The sequence below is a fragment of the Brachyistius frenatus genome, unplaced genomic scaffold (genome assembly GCF_029030835.1).
Source record: "Brachyistius frenatus isolate BFR_SWC_R1_liver_20210118 unplaced genomic scaffold, ASM2903083v1 Contig_4, whole genome shotgun sequence".
Lineage (NCBI taxonomy): Eukaryota > Metazoa > Chordata > Actinopteri > Embiotocidae > Brachyistius > Brachyistius frenatus.
The window spans coordinates 10074589-10097068 of NW_027210603.1; the positions used below are offsets into that span (position 1 = coordinate 10074589).

At 39.8% G+C, this 22480-nt stretch overlaps 1 protein-coding gene across 8 annotated transcripts in view; it reads right to left on the minus strand.

Annotated features, from left to right (window-relative positions):
• The window catches only part of LOC138630379 (band 4.1-like protein 1), an 84058-nt gene that overhangs the window by 40319 nt on the left and 21259 nt on the right, over positions 1 to 22480 (minus strand). The window contains exon 2 of one of the 8 annotated variants that reach the window (XM_069714692.1): positions 19171 to 19214. The exons of the other annotated variants lie outside the window; for them this stretch is intronic. The gene's annotated coding sequence lies outside the window, so the exon portion shown is untranslated. The remainder of the gene's footprint in view (positions 1 to 19170; positions 19215 to 22480) is intronic. 8 annotated transcript variants of the gene reach the window in all.

Sequence of the window (22480 nt, forward strand, 5' to 3'; positions counted from 1 at the left end):
TTTGGGATCGAGTGTCACTTTTTCTGTACATCAGTTAGAGCTTACTGTTGGGTTATTGATGTGGGTGGATCAAACAATAACCACCACTGAAGTGAAAGTACAGAGCGGCCAGTTTTGTCAGTTTAGAGGGGTGTGTACTGTAGGCACGTCTAAACAGAGGCTCATTAGAAAGACGTTTGAGAAGATTTATTTGGTCTTTTCACATCAACACCCAGTGCATTTCCACAGTCCAGACATGCTTGTTATCTAAATATTGTTTTATACTTTTAATCTTGCACAATCTCGTTGAAGGAGTGTATTTTCTCAAATGTTGCACTGTAATAGTTATGTGAAATAAATTCCTTATGTATGGCATAGAGCATAAATTAAAGATATACATTGTCTCACATAAAACAAGGATATACGATGTTTGTGCCATTTTGTTGAGGAGCAAAACCATTAGGCACAGAAACTAAAAAATAAAAAATGACATCTCTTCATAGATTTTATATATTTACTGTGCCTTATATGATGATTTAAGGACTGTGCTCTTTTTTTTTTTTTTTTAAATCTCTGCAGATGTTTTGCACCATGATTAAAGGTTGTTTTTTTTTAGGAAAAGGACCCTTTTTTGTGTCAGACATTGTTCATAGAGATGAGAAAAGGTGACGCAGGAGAAGGGTTTTGTAGGTTTCATTATTTATGTTCTCTTTCTAGAAGTCTTGTTTCCCCACCACAACTGATGTCTAGAAGCCCAAGTGGGTTGGTTACTTTTATGTGCATAACACAAAAATAAAACTCACATTGTGTGCTTTGCTTTGTCGTCTATGGAGGAGAATGCAACAGTTGTCGATTTCTCCATGTATGATTGTGGAATGTTAGTGTATGAACATGAAGTGAAATCAAAACAAAGTCAAGGCAAAAAGAAACCTGAAATTTCAAAACGAATGATACAGATACACAGCTTTTAAACATTACACTGATCTTTTGATTTAGATTTTTTTTTTTTGTCACTTATCGAAGTGAGAAAAATTACCCAAAAGGTAATGGGCAGCCATTATACTGACATGGTAGATCTCTTCATAACCAATCAGTAGATTTCCCACTAGTCAAAAATGATGCTTCTGACCCTGGAACATATTCTTCTGTGACCTTTTATCAAAGGAAGTCTTGGCACATAATGTGTGAATATATCCTCAATGGGGTCTGCTTGACACAGCATATAGGAATAATGCCTGTGTATTATAGAGGTCCCCAGACACACAGAAGGACCATCTATATAACCCAGTCTCTATGTGACCCTGGAGGTCTCACTGGCCCGTGAACAGCAAATCACATCAACATAACGCACCTGGGGATTGTGGGCGAACACTGCTGACGACTAAAGCTGGAGCACAACCGGTTCACGCTGGTTCAGAGGAGAGACAACTCCCTCCCTACTCCCAACCAGGCAAGGTCTTGACATATTGCACGTGGTTACAGGAGTGTGAACCCCTCCTCTCACTCTTCCACCTCCTCTTTCTCCTCCTCCTCTTCTGCTGTGCCATCAGAATCGTCCCATTACTTACCATCACAGTGATTTGACAGAAATGAATTCCCCTCCTTGCGGACAAAAGTGAAGCGCAAAGTGGTATGTTCGCTCAGGGCCTCATTCCCTCCCTAGCTTTCTGATCCGCTGGCTGAATTGTTAATATGACTGCAACCCAATGTTGGGTAGTAACTTAGTAACTAGTAATATGTAATGAAATTACAAATCAAAAGTAATTGTAATCTTTTACAGTTACTGAGAAAAACATGTAAATAAATAACGGTTACTACTCAAAATGTTGGTGATTACAAAGGGGTTGCATCTACATATATATATACATTACTGTGCGGTGTAAAGATGCAAAACAACAGAATAAATGTTATAATCCATAGCAAGATCTTTACTAGAACAAATACATACAGATTTATTGTGGTGGTTGTGCTTTAAAATCAAAACTTTCCTATTTTAATTCAAGTTATATGGAAGAACTGTTTGGTTTGACAGTTTTGACAGTTATCAGTGTTGAGTACAGTTGGGAGGTTGACACTGACGAGATTAAATTAATTTTGCTCAGGATTTCCAAGCTTTATTGCCCAGTTTAAAACATTCTTTTTTAAATTAATTAAATGTAATTAATTCAATTACAATGATCAAGTAATTAAAATAGTTACATCACCTTTAACACATGGTAACTAGTAATCTGTAACCTATTACATTTCAAAAGTAATCTTCCCAACATTGCTGCCAAGTAAACTAAATTGGAGAGGAAAAACTCTGCGGGTATCGTCTTCTGCTGGGGAAGAGTGAAACACTCAGCGCCGCTTTGTCTTTGTGTTATCACGTTTTCTTCTCAGTCCGATTCAGTCGAGCTGAAAATAACAAGTATCCCCCCCTGTGAGCGTTACAGGTGCGCGCCTTCTCATTTTGTCCAAGAGAAACAGAAGCTGACGCCCCCCCTCACTTAACATCCATCTGGGCTACATGACACAATGGATTCATCTACAGCCTATTTGTGTGAATATATACGTCTCAGTTGTGCTGTGTTCACAGCAACAAATTACCTGAAAAACAGCTCCAGCACGAACCATTTCTGGTCCCCCAATGTGGACATTTTTCACTCCTGTTCTGAACACATTAACAAGCACACAGCCAACCATGTCACAATTTATAACAATACCCGAATCGATAGTTACTGTTGCTTTGAAGTGATCATAAAAGACGTTTTCGATTCATGTCAGACAATAATAATTAAAAAAAATCCCTTTGAGGACCCATGCACACCCTTGGAAGCAGGTACACCTAATAGACAATACAAATCACACAATTCAAATCCCAAATCCAAATTTAGTTTGTGGTAAATGGGTCGCTTATTGAGACATCCTCTTATGAAATCAGATTAATTACCAAATTAACAGAGATTGATGTCATTGAGTGAGGCAGTAGAGCCCTACGAATACATTCATTTCCTGTAACAGACCATTACCCACAATGGCCTCTATCAACCCACTGACTGAGAACTCTGCAGAAGAGAAGAAAGAATCTTAAACTGCGGCGTACACTGCATGTTTCCTTTGTTGAACACCGTGTGCAGTTCACTTACGAGGTCTGCCTTTGATATCTGCCATCAGTGATAATAATTACATATCACATATCATATTGTTTCCTGGAAGGTTATGAAACACTAACTATCCTGAAACATGCGCTGCCTTTCCGCTTGCTTCTCATGCCTCTTTCTCTTTTTTTCTCATCAGATGTAAGCTTTAATCTAAACCCAGTAAGAGGAGGGAGAACGAGAGAGGGAGCATGCATGGCCGTGGAAGAGTACTGGCTCAGCTCCGAGATGCAGTTGCCATGGTAACAGCATAGAGTACTCTTTGCTTTCCCACCCGATCGTGTCTCTCCTCAGAGGAGTGACAGAGAAACAGAAAGACCAACCGAACAAGGAGGGAGGATGAGAGGCCAAAAGATGGGGCGGCCAGAAAGACAGGGGGAGCAAAGATAAATGTAAGAGATATGAAATGACAAGAGGGAGGAAATAAGCGGATGTATCATCGCAACTCAAAGGAAATGTCAAGCAGTCTCCCCTCCGGTTAGGAGCTGCACACAGGGACAGATGGTAAGGCTGAGGCAGGGATGCAGGCCGCTGCTGCTAACCTTCGTCTGCCAGCAAACACAAGCTACTGCTTATCTGAGCTATTAGAGCACACGGTCATCACAACACAAATATGATCTCATTGTACAATGCATGGCTGTGATCCATGATCTTAATATTTTTAGGAAACTACAGATCAATTTCCAACCTGCCGTTTATTTCTAAAATCCTTGAAAAAGTTGTTGGAAATCAACTTTTTGATCATTTACAAAAGAATGATCTGTTTAAAGATTTTCAGTCAGGCTTTACAGTTTATCATAGCACAGAAACAGCACTGGTGAAAGTTACAAATGATCTTCTAATGGCCTCAGACAATGGACTTGTCTCTGTACTTGTTCTTCTGGACCTCAGTGCTGCTTTTGATACGATTGATCACACGATTTAATGACAGAGTTTGGAAAATGGTACGAGGATGGATCAAAGGAACTGCATTAGACTGGTTCAAATCGTACTTATCAGATAGATTTCAGTTTGTTCATATCAACAATGAGTCTTCCAGACAAACAAGAGTTAGTTATGGAGTTCCACAAGGCTCAGTGTTAGGCCCAATACTTTTCACTTTATACATGCTTCCATTAAGAGATATCACCAGGAAGCACTGCATAAACTTCCATTGTTATGCAAATGACACGCAGCTACATCTTTCTATAAAACCAGACGTAACAAATCAGTTTGTAAAACTTGAAGAATGTCTGACAGACATAAAGCCTGGATGACCAACAATGTCCTGCTTCTAAATTCAGACAAAACAGAAGTTATTGTACTTGGTCCTAAACACCTCAGAAACTCTTTCTGTAATCACTTAGTTACTCTAGATGATGTTGTCTTGGCCTCCAGCACCACTGTGAGGAACCTTGGAGTCATCTTTGATGAGGATTTGTCCTTTAGTCACCAGATAAAGCAAGTCTCCAGGACTGCCTTCTTTCATCTACATAATATTAATAAAATATTATGTAGCAGAGGAGCTAATTCATGCATTTGTTACTTCCAGGCTATTTATTGTAATTCCTTGTTGTTAGGATGTCCAAATTACTCATTAAAAACTCTGCAGCTGATCCAAAATGCTGCAGCAAGAGTACTGATGGGATTTAGCAAGAGAGATCATATTTCTCCTGTTTTAGCTTCTCTTCACTGGCTTCCTGTTAAATCAAGAATATAATTTAAAATTCTCCTTGACTTACAAAGCTCTTCATGACCAGGCTCCATCTTATCTCATAGATCTTATAGAACCATATCATCCTGACAGAGCTCTTAGTTCTCAGTACGCTGGTCTACTTGTGGTTCCCAGAGTTTCCAAAAGTAGAATGGGAGGCAGAGCCTTCAGTTTCCAGGCTCCTCTCCTGTGGAACCAGCTCCCAGTTTGTGTTCGAGGGGCAGAAACCCTCTCTAGCTTTAAGGTTAGACTTCAAATTTGCCTTTTTGATAAAGCTTATAGTTAAGACTGTCTCGTGGTCCTGAACCATCCCTTAGTTATGCTGTTAGGCTGCTGGGGGACCTCGTTACATGCTGAGCTTCTTTCATGTCACTCTTTTAGTCTCTATACACTCATATCTCACCATTACATCTCATTAACTTCATGCTGACCCTGGTTCTGTCGGAGGTTTCTTCCTATTAAAAGGGAGTTTTTCCTTCCCTCTGTTGGAAGTTTTTCTCCCTTAAAGAGAAGTTTTTCCCTCCTAGCTTATGTGGAAATTGTTGAATTGTTGGGTTTCTCTGTATAATGCTGTAAAGTTCTGCTGTAAGGACTTTAATGTGTTAAGTACCATGAAATGACCTGTCTGGTGATTTGGCGCTATATAAATAAAATTGAATTGAATTGAATTGAATTGAATTGAATTGAATTGAATTGAATTGAATTGAATTGAATTGAATTGAATTGAATTGAATTGAATTGAATTGAATTGAATTGAATTGAATTGATCACATTTATCCATTAGCCTGCACAAAGCGTGCAATGCATACGAGTAATCACAAAGAACCCTGCATTTGGAAATTGCAGTTGGCTACCTGCTGGCTGTAAATAATGTGAGGTGAAAGAGTTGACAGTGTTACTGTTTGATGAGGAAGCAGCTGTGGAGATACATAGCCTGTAATGTACATACAAGGGATATGTTTATTACAGGTATAGTACCAAAGCCCCACTTTTAGGCTTCAGTTGAAATACAATAACAAAGTGGAAGAAGTTGTTATTGTGAAAATTTCCAGCTGCAATACTCCTATTAAGTTTTGGTGAAACTGTAAAATCAGGCCTTGTTCACTTGTACAAATATAATAAACCTTTACTTGTGAGCAGTCAATTGAAATTCACTGTCAGTTGTTGAATTGCACAGGGATCATTTTGGCATCTAAAAAATGTGGTGCGTTGCATTGTGGGGTGGTTGATTTGTTTAGACATTATGCTCTGTGTATGGCACATGCCAGAGACTGTCATACACAGTGACAACTAGTGTTAACAGTGATGGAAGCCACTTAGACATCACCCAGAGCATTTATTCTTTTTTTTTTTTTTTTTTTTTAAAGCACATGGCATGGACAGGGCATAATGTAGTCGATACATTTCCACGCAGAAAAGTCACACACAAATAAAAAGGTGGATAGCAACTGCAGTACCATAAACATAATGAGCAACTGCATAAAAATGATGTGTTGCTGTTTTTTTAGAGGCTGTCAAATGTATGTCATAAAAACATGAGTAAACAAAAGCCAGATACCACTCCCAAGAAGCTTTTCAGTACAAAACATCCACCTTCCAGCAGAAAATACTATTGTTTGTCCAAACCTCAACTTACACTTATATTTTGTAAATGCTGAATAATACTTGCATTCATCCACTTATTAATTTTGTATCAGTTCCGTTTCAGATTCTGACTCATTTCAATGCATTTATCAGTGCTGTGTTTTGTTCCCAATGCCAGAAACAAAGCATTTAGATTTTGTTGTGAAGCATTCATATGACTCGCTTCCTTTAATGCCAACTACCACCACACCTAACTGATGAATGTAAGATGACAGCTGCACTGGCTAACGATGAGCTCAGGCAACTGGGAATTGGGAATTTGTGAACGCCGTACTTCCGGGTTCACATGAGGACATCAAACAAGCAAAACGGCACCCCTCAGAAAATATGCTTTTTGCTTCCAGAAAAAAGAAAAACAACATCATCATTATTCATATAAACCAATACAGGGACAAAATTGGATTCAGGAGGTCAATATTATTTGTACACATTTTGATGTACATTTATTTCAATTCATCTTAAGGTGAACATGAAAATCTGTACAAAATCTCCGAGAACTCCATCTAATAGTTGTGAAAACATACCAATAAAAACTACAAATGTCATTATAAGAGTGGTGATGATTTGAATTTTTTTGAGAAACTAGAGGGATACTTCAAAACCTAGAACTCTAGCAGTTCACAACTATATGAAAGCCTATTGGACCAACGTGTGTTTATAATTTTGCTTAAAAGTTAAAATGTGATACAGGAGTTTTATGTTCACATTCTCAGGTCACTGGGCATCTGCTACTGTACTGAGCAATACCTCATCATGTTGTCAACTGCTCAGGCGCTTCTTCCTAAAAAGCAGCAGTACAGCTGTCTGGCATGTCTCACCCCCACTGATCCGAGGCACATTGCTCCATGTCAGTGAGAGTTCATGCAGTCACTCAGAGAGAAGAATGGAAGATGCAGGGACACTGCTCTTATTCACCAGCATTACATGTAAACACACAGTCTGTCATATACATTTTAACACTGAGGGAAGCCACTCAGACATCACCCAGAGCAGTTATTATTGTTTTACAAAGCACTGTGAGTAAAGAGAGGAGGTTTGCTTTTCCACTGTGACCGTCCTCTCTTGCAAAGATGACAATGCAGTATTTGCAGGTCTTGTAGCTGGAGATTCCTGGGTTATCCTCTGCAAATGTCTGATGACAGACAAGGCCTCATCAGAAAGAAAGCATAACAGCAACAGTATGATATTTCACATTCCTGCAGTAAATCTGGAATTTCAGAAAAAAAAAAAAAACTGCCATATTTCTGTCATGCAGCTGGAGTAATAGCACGTGATCGCTCCTCTCAGCACACAAGATATCTGAATCTAAATGTCAGCTTGTTCTCATGAATATCGACAGACAAAGTTGTGGCTGGAGAAAAGAATTATCAAGAAAAGCATCAGCGGAATTAGTACAAATTGCCACAGAGACATCCTTCTGTCACCGTGTATCTAATGGCAGCTGACCTTTCTCATGCTGCATTTGAGACCACTAGTGTGTGCACTAGGACGGACGCCTTACCTCTGACGGATGTCTCTGAGGATGCAAGACACTGAACACTGGAAGGACTACTAATGCAAAATGGTTTGTTTTTTTCCCTCTGGCTTTGTCTGTTGTCCCCCACTCTCACAGATGATACTGTGATAAATGAGCTGCAAAGCTAAATTTAAACATAGCAGTTTGGGAGAATGCTAACGAAAGTTTAGCGCAGGTAAATGAGGACATGGGTGTGGGAGCAAATGGGCGGCTGAGGAGGCATCATCATGAACCTCAGGGGCAGGGAGACACATGGCAGCAAGACGAAGCTTGTTGGCTTATAAGTGCACCGACAAAGCTGTGCTAAATTCTAAAAGCCACAAATATGGCACACAGACCCATACTACTTAAAGGCATTACACATTAAATTAAAATTACACATTTTGTGATATTCCCTGTTGTCTCTTGTCAGTGTTCAGACTAAGATTTTTGAAGTTGCTTCCAAAACAAGTCTTCCAGCTGTTTTTGTTTCTCATCACCACCCACTTCATGTCTGGATAACTATTATTTAATGTCCAAAGCTTGAATTCTCTCAACCAAAAGGAAATCATCTGAGAGTATTATGTACTAATAATGAGAAGTTGTTTGTTTCACTTCAATCTCATCAGTTGCATACAATATGTTGCATAGAAATGAATCTAGACACTTTCAGATGTGAGCATATGTGCTTTCTGTTTCATCAAATCCGCTCAAAATGTCCTGGCGCATTCTCAAAGGCCAGCATACAATTGTCTCGGCGGGAACCCTCTGCTGCACTCCAGTTAATGAGAGACTGTCACAATGGTTGCACTTCCACATTCTCAACCACTGTAATCTCTGATTTCCTTTAGTTTGCAGCTGTTTTTGAGCTCCTGGTGAAGAGCTGGAGACAAAAAAACAACAAACAGGCCAGTGCGGTTTAGCCATTTTGAATATAACAGTGCTGACAAGCATTTTTACTGTTTAGTGTAGCAGGGTTAAACGTATTCGGATCACAAAGATAAGCCCTGTCAAGATGTTGACAGTATTACTATATTACTTATTAATTTAGCGACAGTCAGCAGGTCAACTGATAAAGGGATGTTTATGAATACATGTATCAGTTAAGTTCAAAACAAAAGATTGTCTGGAAATCTGCAACTCACTTGATTCCCAACCACCACTAATGTCCTCCCTATGCAGACTTTATCACTCTTTGTATGGGCTTATCATGCATGTGTGCACATTTCATGCCTAGAAAAAGCAAAACGTGACACTGACATGGTATCCTTTAGTGGACTGGCGGCTGCATTAGATGCCTTGGCCAGCATAATAGGATGGCCTATGTAGCCTTTAAAGACTTGTTGAATTAATTGACTTTTGGCCACTTAAAGGGCAGCACAACAAGCTAAATTGTCTTCAAATGTTAAATAGTCTGCACTTATATAGCACTTTATCACCTTAGCGGACTCAAAGCGCATTTCAATTTGCCTCCCACTCACACGCACATTCCCACACCAATGGTGGCAGTGCTGCCATGCAAGGCGCTTGCCTGCCGTCAAGAGACGTAGACACTTGGACCCGGGTATCGAACCGCCAACCTTGTCACTGTTTAACCTAGGATGTAATTGTTGCTGCCCACAACAATATTTCAGTGTTAACAAAACGCTGCGATATTGTCACCTAATAAAGCTTATATGGCTGACGTAGTAGCTAGCAGTTTGCATATCAAGCAGACAGATGGCAATATTAGCCTTTTGTTGGACTTGTGTTTCCGGCCTTGACTCTCCTTTTAACTCTGTTTTGGTCTCCACCAGCTTCTGTCACTTCAGTTGGTACATACTCCATCTTCACAGACTAGTCACTACCTTTTTCTGTGTTGTGGTGCTAGGTAAGCAGCCCACGTCAGGTTAATGAAGAAACTTTCTGCTGCAGCTTAGAAGGGCACTGTTAAGAGCTGATAAGAATGAACCCAAGCAGTAAAGTTTCCGAATTTAAAACCAAAACAGTGCACTTAAAGCTGCTCAAACACTTGACATAGGTCTGATGAACTATGGAGTTTTAAGTCATAATCCTAAGTGGGCTTGTCACTTTAAGTGACCCCTTTCACATTACACACTATCATTTGACAAATTGTTTATATAGCCTAATAATATTGATTAGTGCAGCTTTATTTGAACAGCATTAAGTTTAGACTTTAGATCACTGTTTCAGTAGTGGTGCCAACTATCTCACAGACATTGTGTCTTTTTCTCTGAGAATAATGTCCTAATATAGCCGAAGCAAACATGTATTTAATGGATAAGTACTGTATGTCTAAATGTCAAAAGGCTATGCGGCATACTTTAACTGCACATGAAGACAGTAATGTAACAGATTCCATATCTAAAAAGGACTGCTTCATCAGTCCTTACTCAGGTTTTGACAAACTCCATTGATTAGAATTATACATTTTTATCTCGGTTAGCAGAAACATACTATGCACAGCATACTGTTTTCCTAGATATCTTTGACTATAAAAGTTAGATAAATACCTAGGTCTGTTGTGAAATCTATTCCTTCCAACTGGGAAGTTGCAAGTCTTGCCTCATGATCCTGTTGTAAGCACTGACACAATACCTGCTTTGTTTCCAACAGTGTTAGCCCGGCTGGCACAAAGCTCAGATTAGTTTTCTTTTTTGTGGAAAACTGATCTGCAGACAGAGTTTCTTTAAAATGTACTGAGAGCCCCATTTTGGTCAATGTCCAAAGAGTGTTTCAGCGCAGCGAGTTTCTAGGGGGAAGAAAGAGCACACTTTCATCTTTTGCGATGCTTTCTCCATGCATATTTTATGTATCCAAGGTTTATCTATGTCCCCACTTCTTCTGTTCAAGTCAAAAATATGACCTTTATTAAGGGAAGATTTCAGTGGTCCACTTTCCCAACAGAAGTGACAATGAAGCTTTGTGTCAACCTGCATATTATATGCATAATATTATGCTAATGGTCAAGCTCAACTGCATTTTGCCAGCGTATGCCCTTGTAACAGAGGTGGGAATAAATCAAAAGAGAGCAACATAGCCACAAGCCTCGGTTATCTACTGTAGGAAGGACACAACTAACTGTCTCCAAACACTGAGCTGTCATTTATACACCCAGCAGTCACCTCAAATGTTTTTTTTTCCAATTTCCTTTTACCCTTAGAAGGTGTAGAGAACGCCATAAATCAACAGGAAAATGGTGGGTGTCAGGGAGCCCTCACAGCAGAACTCATATCTTCACAGGTCTCCTTGAATTATAGTCACACTCTTTTACTGTATTTATCACATGGGATCAACGTGGATCAGCTGGCAATACACAATAGGTATTGTTGGGATTCCCATGAGGAATTCTAGAGTGTTTTTGCAAAACCCATTTAATTTGTGAATTCCTGGAATTTGCTAAAACTTCACTGCACTCTACACTGCAGAGAGTAAACTGTTTTTACAAAGTGTCATTCACTTTGTGTCGACCTCTCTGAGGTAAATTAGTCACTGCAAAAGGAGGTGGAGGAAGCAAATTATCCCAGCTTCGTTGCATGAAATGGAAAGATTAAAGCAGCCATTTTCATCTCTCCAACATTTCTACACATAATGTCGATAAATGTTAATGGCAGCAGACTTTTATGAAAAAAGAAATCTGAGCAACACTGCAGTGTGGTCTGACGGGAACAATTCAGCAAACTTGAGAGGTTTGCTGGACTCATGCTATCTTGGCATAAATGGGCCTCCCGCGGGCCCCCAGTGGCAGCACTCTTTGCCAGCTGAAAGCATCCTGCTGCAGCCCAGCTAGCTGTTGGCTAATGGACTGCTTAAAGTGAGAGGAGGCAGAGTGACTGTGGCCCTAGGCATCAGCATGGCTGGCACGCTGCAGGTGCAGACCGTCGCCACACAAACAGGCAGTGGAGGCTGGAGTGGATGAGTGAGTGTGTGAGTGTTTGTTTACTTGCCTACGTTTCTCCCTACTGTTTCTACGGGCATATACACCCTGGGCCTGAGCTTTTCCATCCGCTGACAAGAGCAGAACACACTCCAAAATATTTTGGCTATGGGCCGATTCACATTTTCCATGCCAGGATGAAGAGAATGAAGCCATGGCATGGCTATCTAAGGCTCTTCCACATGCATGCAAAATGCCGCATTGCTCCGATGGTGTGAGGAGAGGACACACAGGAAAGAGAGGAGAGGAGCCTCTGTAGCAAACAACCAAACTGATCCACAACCAAGAGATTATTTCACACTGTGGCAACAGAGCCTGCTGTTTCACCCACTATCCCAGTCATGGCCTATTTGAAGCCTGCTCCCCAGTGCTCATGGGAGAAGGTGGCACAGGGCCACGCCATATGGTATTCTATGTGATGGAGTGTAATACTCTGCAGGAGAGCTGAGCTGTGAAAGGAAGGAACCTGTCTATTGGACTAATTAATGTCTCTGTGATCCGGAAGGTTTTCATCATAACCGGGCCAGAGACCCTTCACCACACAGCACCTTTGCCAGGCAGCTCAAATGAGCAAAATTGCTACCTCCTTTACATGTAAAGCAGATGGTGGGTCACGATCTGAACTGTAGATGAAGACGCAAGGTCTAGAAGGAGACACGTTTGAGGCGGTTCCATTTTCTCTCTCCCTTTCAGTTCCTTCCCCAATGCCCTTTGTGCCTTTGTGATCTGATAGGCCTGGAATAATAAGCAGTTAGCATATTATCTGCTAACAGCTCCATTACAGCATGCAGATAAAGCTGCATAGATCTCAGCAGGTGCAACCAAGCAGTGGCACTCTGTAATAACAGGGGAAGTCGCCATAATGACATGTAATTATCATGCGAAACTGGCTATAAAACTCATCAGGACATCAGGTCCTGAAATTAGCTTCAGCACGCTTAACATTTATATTAAGCTTGAACTGATAAGGTATTCACTGGTGATGGGTGTCTGTGTTGGTCCCATTGGATGTACTTTTCCCTCTCACACATATAAACACAGTAAAGGATAGGAACTCCAGTTTATATGTTTTACATTATATAATAAAACAAACAGGAATGAAGCTGTTTGACAAAAAGCAATAAGCTCAATTAACTCTGAGGGTTTACTTAAGGCTTCACATAGTACAGCTCTCTATATTTATTTTTCATTATTCCATAAAAAAAAAAAACAAGAGAAATTAATTAATCTGGAAATGAATGTTAAATTCATGTATTAAAACGGAATTTTAAATAAACCATTTGGACAGCAACCTCCGGCGCAGCACTCCGGCAGCACTACATCTATGACCCTGATGTACTCAGGTGTTTGCAAGTTTTTCTGGCACAGATGTGATGCATTTGATACTCAGATATTCCACAGAAATCTAAATGCCAGCAGACAAAAGATTTGTCTCAGGAGTGGCACTTAATCAGATATTAAAAAAAGGATTAAAACAAATGACTTAGTAACAGGAACAAAATGACGAAACTATATTATTTCATGAAAGCAAAGTCACAGGTGACAGTGAGTTGTGGGATGAGTTAATTAAAATGACACGTGATGTTCAGATCTGTGAAATCACTACAGGCTGTGACTGCACTCAAGATAAGACCTTTAAAGTTTGCATTGAGCTCCATTTAGAGAGGCATCAACTGTATCAACAGCATCTTCACCCTCCACCTGCTCTGCTAAGACCCCATCTGTAGTGGTTATTATGTCATTCATATCTTTTTTTCATTTGAAATTATTGTCCTTTGTACTTTCAAGAGCAATCAAACAACATTTTAGATACCCCAGTCAGAATGCATGTTCATGCTAACTGCGTATTATTCCAGGTCTAGATGGACCCAAGATTTATGGTTGGTATTTTTCTGTGATAGCCAGAAATTATCCTTCAATAGCAGTTTGTATTGGTAGCAGTGGAATCTGCCTCCCATAGAGCATGCGGATACACAGGAAGAAGATGCATAGGCTCCATATAATATGCTGTTACTGGTAGGAATCGTATCTCACTAAAAAAACGCCTTACGGTCAGAAACACAATAAGAGCTGGATTAAGTAGCTGCTCTTCCCAACAGGACATCCTGCTGCAGCTGCTTCACAGTAAAAATGTTCAACTGGGGAAACACAGAGTGGCTTTTATTGTGAAGCAGACACAGGAAATGCAACCTATTATTAAGAAATCAGATTGTGTTGCAATAATGAATGACTTCTCCTATTTAAACAGATACAGCACTTTCTCTTCCATTGTATTTCTGATGAAGTAGCTCCTCAAGAAGTGCATTAAGCATTAAATGTCTCTTGCTGTTACCATGGTAACTGCAGGTGTTTTCAAATAAACCAGAACTCCAACATCACAGCGATTACTAATTCAAAATCAACTATAATATACGAGGCCTACGGATGAGATGTATTATAAATTTAGAAGGCATTTTCTCACTAAATCTGTTTGTATTAACAGCTAATAACAATTAATGTACTGATAATCACTGCAGGAGTCAACACGTTTTTGGAAACAGCAACTTAAAATACAGATACCAACTGATTTTTAACCAGTTTTCTGAATTTCTTATGCATACTGATAAGTAAAAGTTATAGTGTTTTTCAACTTTAATTCAGTAATGCGTCACTGTTGCCAACACTGCAAATCCTGTCAACCATGAAGCAGCAGCCCAACATGAAAGCAGCATATCATCTACACCATTAAGAGTCACCCAGGATAAGCAACAAAGAAAATGCTGCATTCAATCGTGATCCAGTACCATATGGTTCTTTGTCAAAGATAACTGAACTGAAAATGAAAAGTGTGCATTTCAATGGGCCTGCATGTATGTTGCTCTATTCGTGGCCGAGCATTTGATGGCTCTCTGTAGTATGAGATTTGCCACAGCGCATTCTTCGCTGACATCAATCTGTCCTGCTGAAAGTGTCCTCTGCTGCTTGTCCTTAAAAAGCAACAGTAGGTTCTAGTAGCAGCTCACAGCCCTGTTCAACATCTGTGGTGTAATCTGGCAGCGGGAGGGCAGAGCATTAATGGCACAAGGTTACACAGAAACACACTGAAGTCAGAGCACAGAAGACATCAGGCAGAATATCAGAAGGATGTCTTTCTTTATGATAAATGTTGAATGATCTCGGTGAATACATTTTATATAAAGTGATGTTTAGGAATATAATTTATGTTAACAAATGTAGAATTTGGTTGACATCGTTTTGAGCAGACAAAGAACATGAGCTTAGAAAGAAGACGAATGCATTATTTCAAAGAAGGCAATAGAGTTTTTTCAATTATACGGCTATTAGCTGCTAATCCTGCTTTAAGGCTGAGAGTATTATTTCCAAAATCTACTTTGAAAACAATGACAAAAGACAAGAGGAACTGAATATCCTCATTTCTGAGAAGCAGTCGAGAGGCAAATGTTTGGTATTTTTGCTTGATGAATGACTTAAAAAATTAATCGATTAGCAAAATTGTCATTCAGCTCATTTTCTGCTGCTGCAGGGAGAAAGCGGATGTGGTTTTGTTGTGTTTCATGGCTGACTGACCCATGCATTTAGGGATTTTCTCAGTGCCGCCTCCGAGGTACAAAACAATGGGTATTGTATAGAAGGACGGCCAAGAGAGTGTACCACATCTCATTAAGATGCTTCCCTGCATCTCTTTTTGCTTCACAAGTGAAAGCCCAAATTGAAGATGAGATTGACTCCATTTGTTTTCTTCTCCAAATGTGTAGCCTGCACAAGTCTGCTTGTAACAGAAAGCAAGACCAAGGCTGTTTTGTTTTCAGCCTCTTAAAATAAACCCACAATCGCTGCAGTCAGCGTTCTGCTAACTTGATGTATTTTAATCAAGATGAGAAAGCTCAAGTCTTACTTAGTTGTAAGGGCCCAAATCAAGACTCTAATAAAGTCTAAAATACGCATGGTGATCTCATGATAAATATCTCAGTTACATCACGACAAACAAACAGAAAGTGTCCTGCAGCACACTGAAAAGATGACGTTTTTTTTGTCTTTGAAAAATCTGATAAAGCAGGATCTGTAAAAGGATTTTGTAAAGAAAGTCTGCTTGCACACAAATCGACACCGTCACAGTTTTCATATTGCACGTTAAAATGGTATTCATCAGGAACGTGTAAAATGTGTACAGCACAAGATAAGTGTGGCTTATGGGCACCAGGGAGGAAAAAAAAGGAACAGCAGGGCTGTTGTTATGACAGCAAAGAGTTTTGACACCTTGCTAATAAACACAAGCTCCCGCAGTCTCTCGATTTAGGCTTTTCACATCTCAGCTTCAGATTCACGACGACACTGACCTCAGAGCTGGTTCAACTGCGCTTCAACACTTTCCACACATGGAAAAGGTTTGTGTAGTCAAAAAGTGTATCAAAGTCAGTAGCTCTAAGCCAGGGGTGTCAAACATACGGCCCGCGGGCCGGATCCGGCCCGCCAGGGGGTCCAGCTCGGCCCACCGGATGACTCTGCTAAGTGGGAAAATTACAGAAAGACATAAATTGCATTTCTATGAGAATATGGAGGTTTATGAGTACAAACGTTTTGTAATTTTTTTTTTTTTTTTAATCGATCCAGTAATTGCTTCAAAAACAGCGTAAATGCGACGTCTGCTCCGGAGGAAGAAGCGCTCGTTGCCACAGGCAGCAGCGCTCGCTGCTAGGGAATCTGCAGAGGAGAGCCCAGGCAGATAAACAGTGGGCTGATGTCTGAGTTTTTGCTCTTTATGTTTCTGGTTTATTGTAGAAAGACCTTAAAATAGGGTTTATCATCCAAAAGCCTTCACCAATGATTTAAACATAGAGAAATATTGTCGTTATGTATGCGTTATTATGCTATGATTTTATTGGTCTGGCCCACTTGACATCAAAGTGGGCCGTATGTGGCCCCTTAACTAAAATGAGTTTGACACCCCTGCTCTAAGCTGAGTCACTTTGATCGTGGGTAAAAACTGATATTTACAAGAGCAGAACTCATACATATGAAAGAAAACCAAAACAATATGATATTGTAAGGTAAAATATGCTTTCCAGCTTAAAATATGAAAATCAGATGTCCTGTGGCTTAAATAGACACCTTGAAATGTATTTAAATGTTCATGCACCAATTTCACCCCTGCAAATGAACCACAGCATTCTGCCTTAATTCAATTGAGGAATCATTGAAACTCAACACTTTGGCTGCATTTGAATCTTGTTTCGTTCTGCTTCAAGCCATCGGCATCCCTGAATTCCACAAATAAAATTGTCATTGCTGCCACAAATGTGGATGAGAGAGGCAAAGCAGTACACATTTAGGGACAGAAGTGAGTCTCTCTTTTTTTTTTTTTTACTCTTGTGATTTGCAGAGTTAGACATTCACATAGGAAATGCGGAAGCCTGACAAGTTAAGGCAGAACGGGCAGCATTCCCCCTAATTCACATACCAATTTCTTTATGAATGACTTCAGAGCCACATTAAGTCTCTTTCCAGCATCCACCACTGACACAGGCCCAGCACATGCGGTACGATTGCCAAAACTCCAGCCAGCCTTTTTCCAAATAATCTTGTCCTATTTACACCATATTTCACTCTGCCATTGCAATACTTATTATACATATGCAGTAGTGCTCTATCGTGTCACACTCGACAGTCTCAGGAGGGAGATAAACAACATTCCAAGTGTAAGAGGGAGGGGGGCGGGGGAGACACGCATTATGCAATGTAATTTCACTCCACAATCTGACTGGAGTTCACACTGGGACTCCTCACAGCCTCCATGTACATGTAGTCCAACAGGGACCTTACACAGGGGAAACACAAATACATATGCATAGTCAAATCTATGGTAAAATGTTCAGTTGGGAAACAAACAACACACACACACACACACACACACACACACACACACACACACACACACACACACATTTGTGTGTGCTCACACACTTGGATTGACATGACCTTGTTGCTGCAGATTACACACACAGGCAAACACACTGACACATCAGCTGCTGCACAGTGTTTTATATGAAGGCATGAATGCTCATCGAATGCTACGCTGCTATCCTCCCCCTAACAGCATGCCAGGAACCACTGCGGCACAGGACACCTACTGCATCATTCTGTGTGTGTGTGTGTGTGTGTGTGTGTGTGTGTGTGTGTGTGTGTGTGTGTGTGTGTGTGTGTGTGTGTGTGTGTGTGTGTGTGTGTGTGTGTGTGTGTGTGTGTGTGTGTGTGTGTGTGTGTGTGTGTGTGTGTGTGTGTGTGTGTGTGTGTGTCAAGCAGCCTGAGATGCCATTCAATTAATGACAAGGGCAGGATGAAAGCCACTAATAAAGTAAAAGCATTGAAACACAGCATATAAAGTCTTTCAGCCTTGAAGGACAGATAGGGACAAACAATCTGAGGGAAATAGCATTGTGATGTTTCCAACAATATTCCAATTATTTTCTGTAACTTAAACCCCACTTGGTCATGTACGTTGTACGAACACATCATTAATATAGGCATGTATCAAGCGTAGTTTGTACATGAAAATAAAATATGAATGTCTTCTTCTGCCAGATAATTCAAACTCTTCTTAGCTTGTTTTTACCCCCCAAAAAAGTGCTAATGACATTACTATTTATATTACAACAGCTTACTGTATATTCAACCACTGCACGTTAGTTCCTAGCTAGCTGTCCGTCATATAATGCATTAGAGAAAGACTCTAAACAGCAAAAACGCAGTCTCTCCATTTTTGAAGCATCGAAGTGACACACGGCAGTATTTCTTTCTCGAGAAAGCTATTTTTAGCTGAGAGCAAAGGCCACAGTCTGAAGCATTAACTGCAGCAAGAGTTTCAATTTGCTGTTATTCTCACAGAATTCATGCTCATTACACAGCTTGCCAGCCACAGTTGAATGATGCGAAATTGTTGGTTGCCAAATTAATATTTCATTTTATCAGCTTTTTAGACATTATTAATAATGTAAGGTTTAATTAAACTGTTGCTTTAAATTGTAATTTAAAAAACAATTAATCATTCAACCAGACCAAGACACTGACAGGTTAAAGCTGCTATAATCCACATTTTAATGATAACAACGTATCAGTTGACAACATGAAGGGTTGCTCATAATGATGCAGAACCTGCAGACAATTATAACCTGAACTGCTTCAGCTCACTGTCTGTTCAACAACTTTACTATGTTGGTTCACTTTTTTGGCCCCAACAGTTCTCTAAAAGTTCTAAAAAAAAAAGTTAAAAAAACACTGTACTTACTGAAGACAGACACATTTAGCGACTAGCTGAGCCCAGTGGCACACCTGTCAGACAAAGAGAGAGATAATTTGTACAGTTGTTACAAACCAAAAACAGAGCCAAAACAGTTCATATTGTGGTGGCCAGCAACACAACGCTGCACATTGTTGAACTGTAACTGCTAGATTTGTAACTATGGAAATGTTTGCTCATGTGTTCACCTCATCAACTTCAATAGTGATGATACTTGAATCATTACAAATTATTTTCACTGTCTCCCAATTGGCAAAAGAAAATAACAACAACAGTTTACCTTGCACTGTGGCAACATTGGTGGTAGAAGAACATGGTAAAGAAGCTATAATAAGACAACGCAAACAAACACACGCACACACACAAAATTCAAATTCGGAATCTGAAATTTTCACACAGGTCAGTGAAAAGTGAGGTTTAAATAGAACAAAAATAACCTTGGGATTCTCAGCTCTTGCACATGTAACACAGTAAAGACAGATACTCCCCACCCACAACAAGTCTAAAACACACAAGGCCTACTGAAGCCCAAAAATCCCACTCTGTTCAATTAGGCAGACCTGAAGGTCGGGGCTCGGTGTGCTTCTAACTCCCCACAAACTGTGCCCTCGGCTTAAATCTGAGCCTTGACACTATTGTGCGTGTGTGTGTGTGTGTGTGTGTGTGTGTGTGTGTGTGTGTGTGTGTGTGTGTGTGTGTGTGTGTGTGTGTGTGTGTGTGTGTGTGTGTGTGTGTGTGTGTGTGTGTGTGTGTGTGTGTGTGTGTGTGTGTCTCATCCTTTTCTTCTCATACACTGTTTGTCACCTCAGAGACCCTCGCAGATCGATAGCAGAAAGCATTACTCATAATCTCCTGTTTAATATGCTTGTACTGAGCCTGGGGTATAATTGGAACCTTTAGTAAAAAAAAAAAAACCTGCCAGTTATAAAATCTATCAATCTATGCTAAACAAGGGCTGATCTGAAACCTGAGTGGATGAATAATTGAAGATGGGGGTGAGTGCCACTACCATGCTACCCATAATTCTTCTCGATCATCAAACCCTCTGAATTATCTACAAGAATACTCGGTGGCACAAGCAGCTACTTATCATGTGATGTGACTTGTTGATGTTTAAAATCCCGTATGCGTGCCGTGATTCTACATTGATACTGGTGTTTACCTCTGTTTATCACGAGTTATCAGAGGATATTCAGATCAGCAGCTTCTTAGCTGGTTATGATTCCTCTTCTTATTCCCGTGTGCACCCTGTTGAATAATGCATTTCTCTACTGAAAGGCAACGTTTGTGTCATCCTTAATACATGAAGAGGCACTCTGTGATACTTCTAATGAAAGAGAAATTCAACTAATGGTGGAGGAAGGCTGTTTTTGCACTCTTTTGACTTAGCTTTCACTCAAACTTTGAGACCTTTCCTTTGGACAACAGTGTTCAGAAATTCAGTGTCTGATTAATTGGATGTCGGATGATCTTCATTGCAGGATGTAACCCTTATCAGACACACAATTAAGCAGCGCACATGAAATAACAACAGCAAAAGGTCAAATGCCTGTTTGTATTGATTTATCTTGTGCACACCAATTGGAGGAGTTTTTTTTATTACATTTTCATGCTACTTTATTCTTCAACTCATCAATAATTCAGAGAGAAATATCCTACTTTTTACAAGGGCTGGGTGATATATTGATATTTTATTGTATTAAGATATGATATCAACTTAGATTTATGATATTGTAATATCATGATATGGCATAAGTGTTGTCTTTTGCTGGTTTTAAAGGTTGCATTACAGTAAAGGGATTATCAGAATTTACCAGACTGTTCTGGCTGTTCTTATATTTGCGTTTACCTACCTAGTTTTTATATCCACATTACTAATTGTTTTACAATGGAAATAATCACATTAGTGCACCAGTAATAATAATTTTATAATATGATATAAAACAGTATAACAGCCATGGGCCATATTCCTCAATTAAATATTTTTACTTTTAATATTATGGTACATTTTCTTGATAATTTTACTCAGGTAGCATTGTTGAAGGGTCGTAAGAGTTCCAAATTCAAATTAGACATCTGTAAATGTCATCTGCAATTATAAATGTTTAAAGGATATTGATGAAATCCACACAGTAAATTAATTGCTACTTCAATGCCCCACAGCACCTGTTCCAGAGGGGTCAGAGGTTAAATGGTCCATTGGAGGAGTCCATCTGATGAGTTAGTATCCTGCTCGATCCCAAAGCCAGTTTTGGGCTGTCATTAGATGATGTGATGAGGAGACACAAAGACACAAAGAAAGCCAGCTGAGATGTCTGCTGAAGGTAGGTAGTTGCATTTTTTTTTTTTTACATCATTAATACCACTATCCCCCCAGACTTCATCCTAATTTTTTTTTCTTCCGCAAAGGTAAACTAAAAACTAGGATTTATACTTGACTAATAGCCTTCCTCATTTGAAATTAAGTGAAGGGTTCTCATTAATATTGCAGCGCTAAGTGTAAAGTGGTGTATTGAAAAGCATGATTGCACATACAGTATCTAAGACATTGAGGGCATGGTGTTCTACCTGGAAGCGTGCATTAGAAAGCTGGTTTAGTCGATGACCTTGTGTTCAGTGCATAGTACTCATCTCTATCAGCGAATCTAACACAGAAGCAGCAGGCAGAACACCAGTGGACAAAAGCTGACTGTAAGTCAGCTGGACATAGTAGAACTCGTACAGCGAGAGAAGGCAGCAGCACACCAAAACAAAAACAGCTTTCACTTCTCTCCTTCCTCCTTTCATGGGATTGCTGGCACGCTGCCGCCTTGAAATACGAGAGGCTAAATGTGCTGACCCAGCACTCTGGAGGTAAATAGCTATCTGTCCTGTCAGCCTTGTCCGTGGAGGGATTGAATGCGAATGGACACTCTCACTTTCTCTTACATACACAATCTCACACTCCTATACAGAAAAAACAAGCTTGGGCCTCGAGTATTAGCTCTTATTATTATTGAGACTGGCAGAGAGAAATGCAAATAAAATAGTAAAGTGGACATTTTTCTCCAAATCATGTTCTTTACCAGACCATTCTCAAGCTTTGCCACAGTGATGAGAAAGGCTGCATGACTTGTATATGAATTAGGATTTGACCAATACAACAGTGTGCCAGGACAGCACTATTCTTTTCATTTAAAATTAGATAACTGTTGTTCATGTCAGCTATTTGATATAATTTAATTAATTTTCAGTCTAATCTGCCCGATATCCCTGACTCAGATGTGTTGTTTATGTTAAATACAATATATAGACGCAT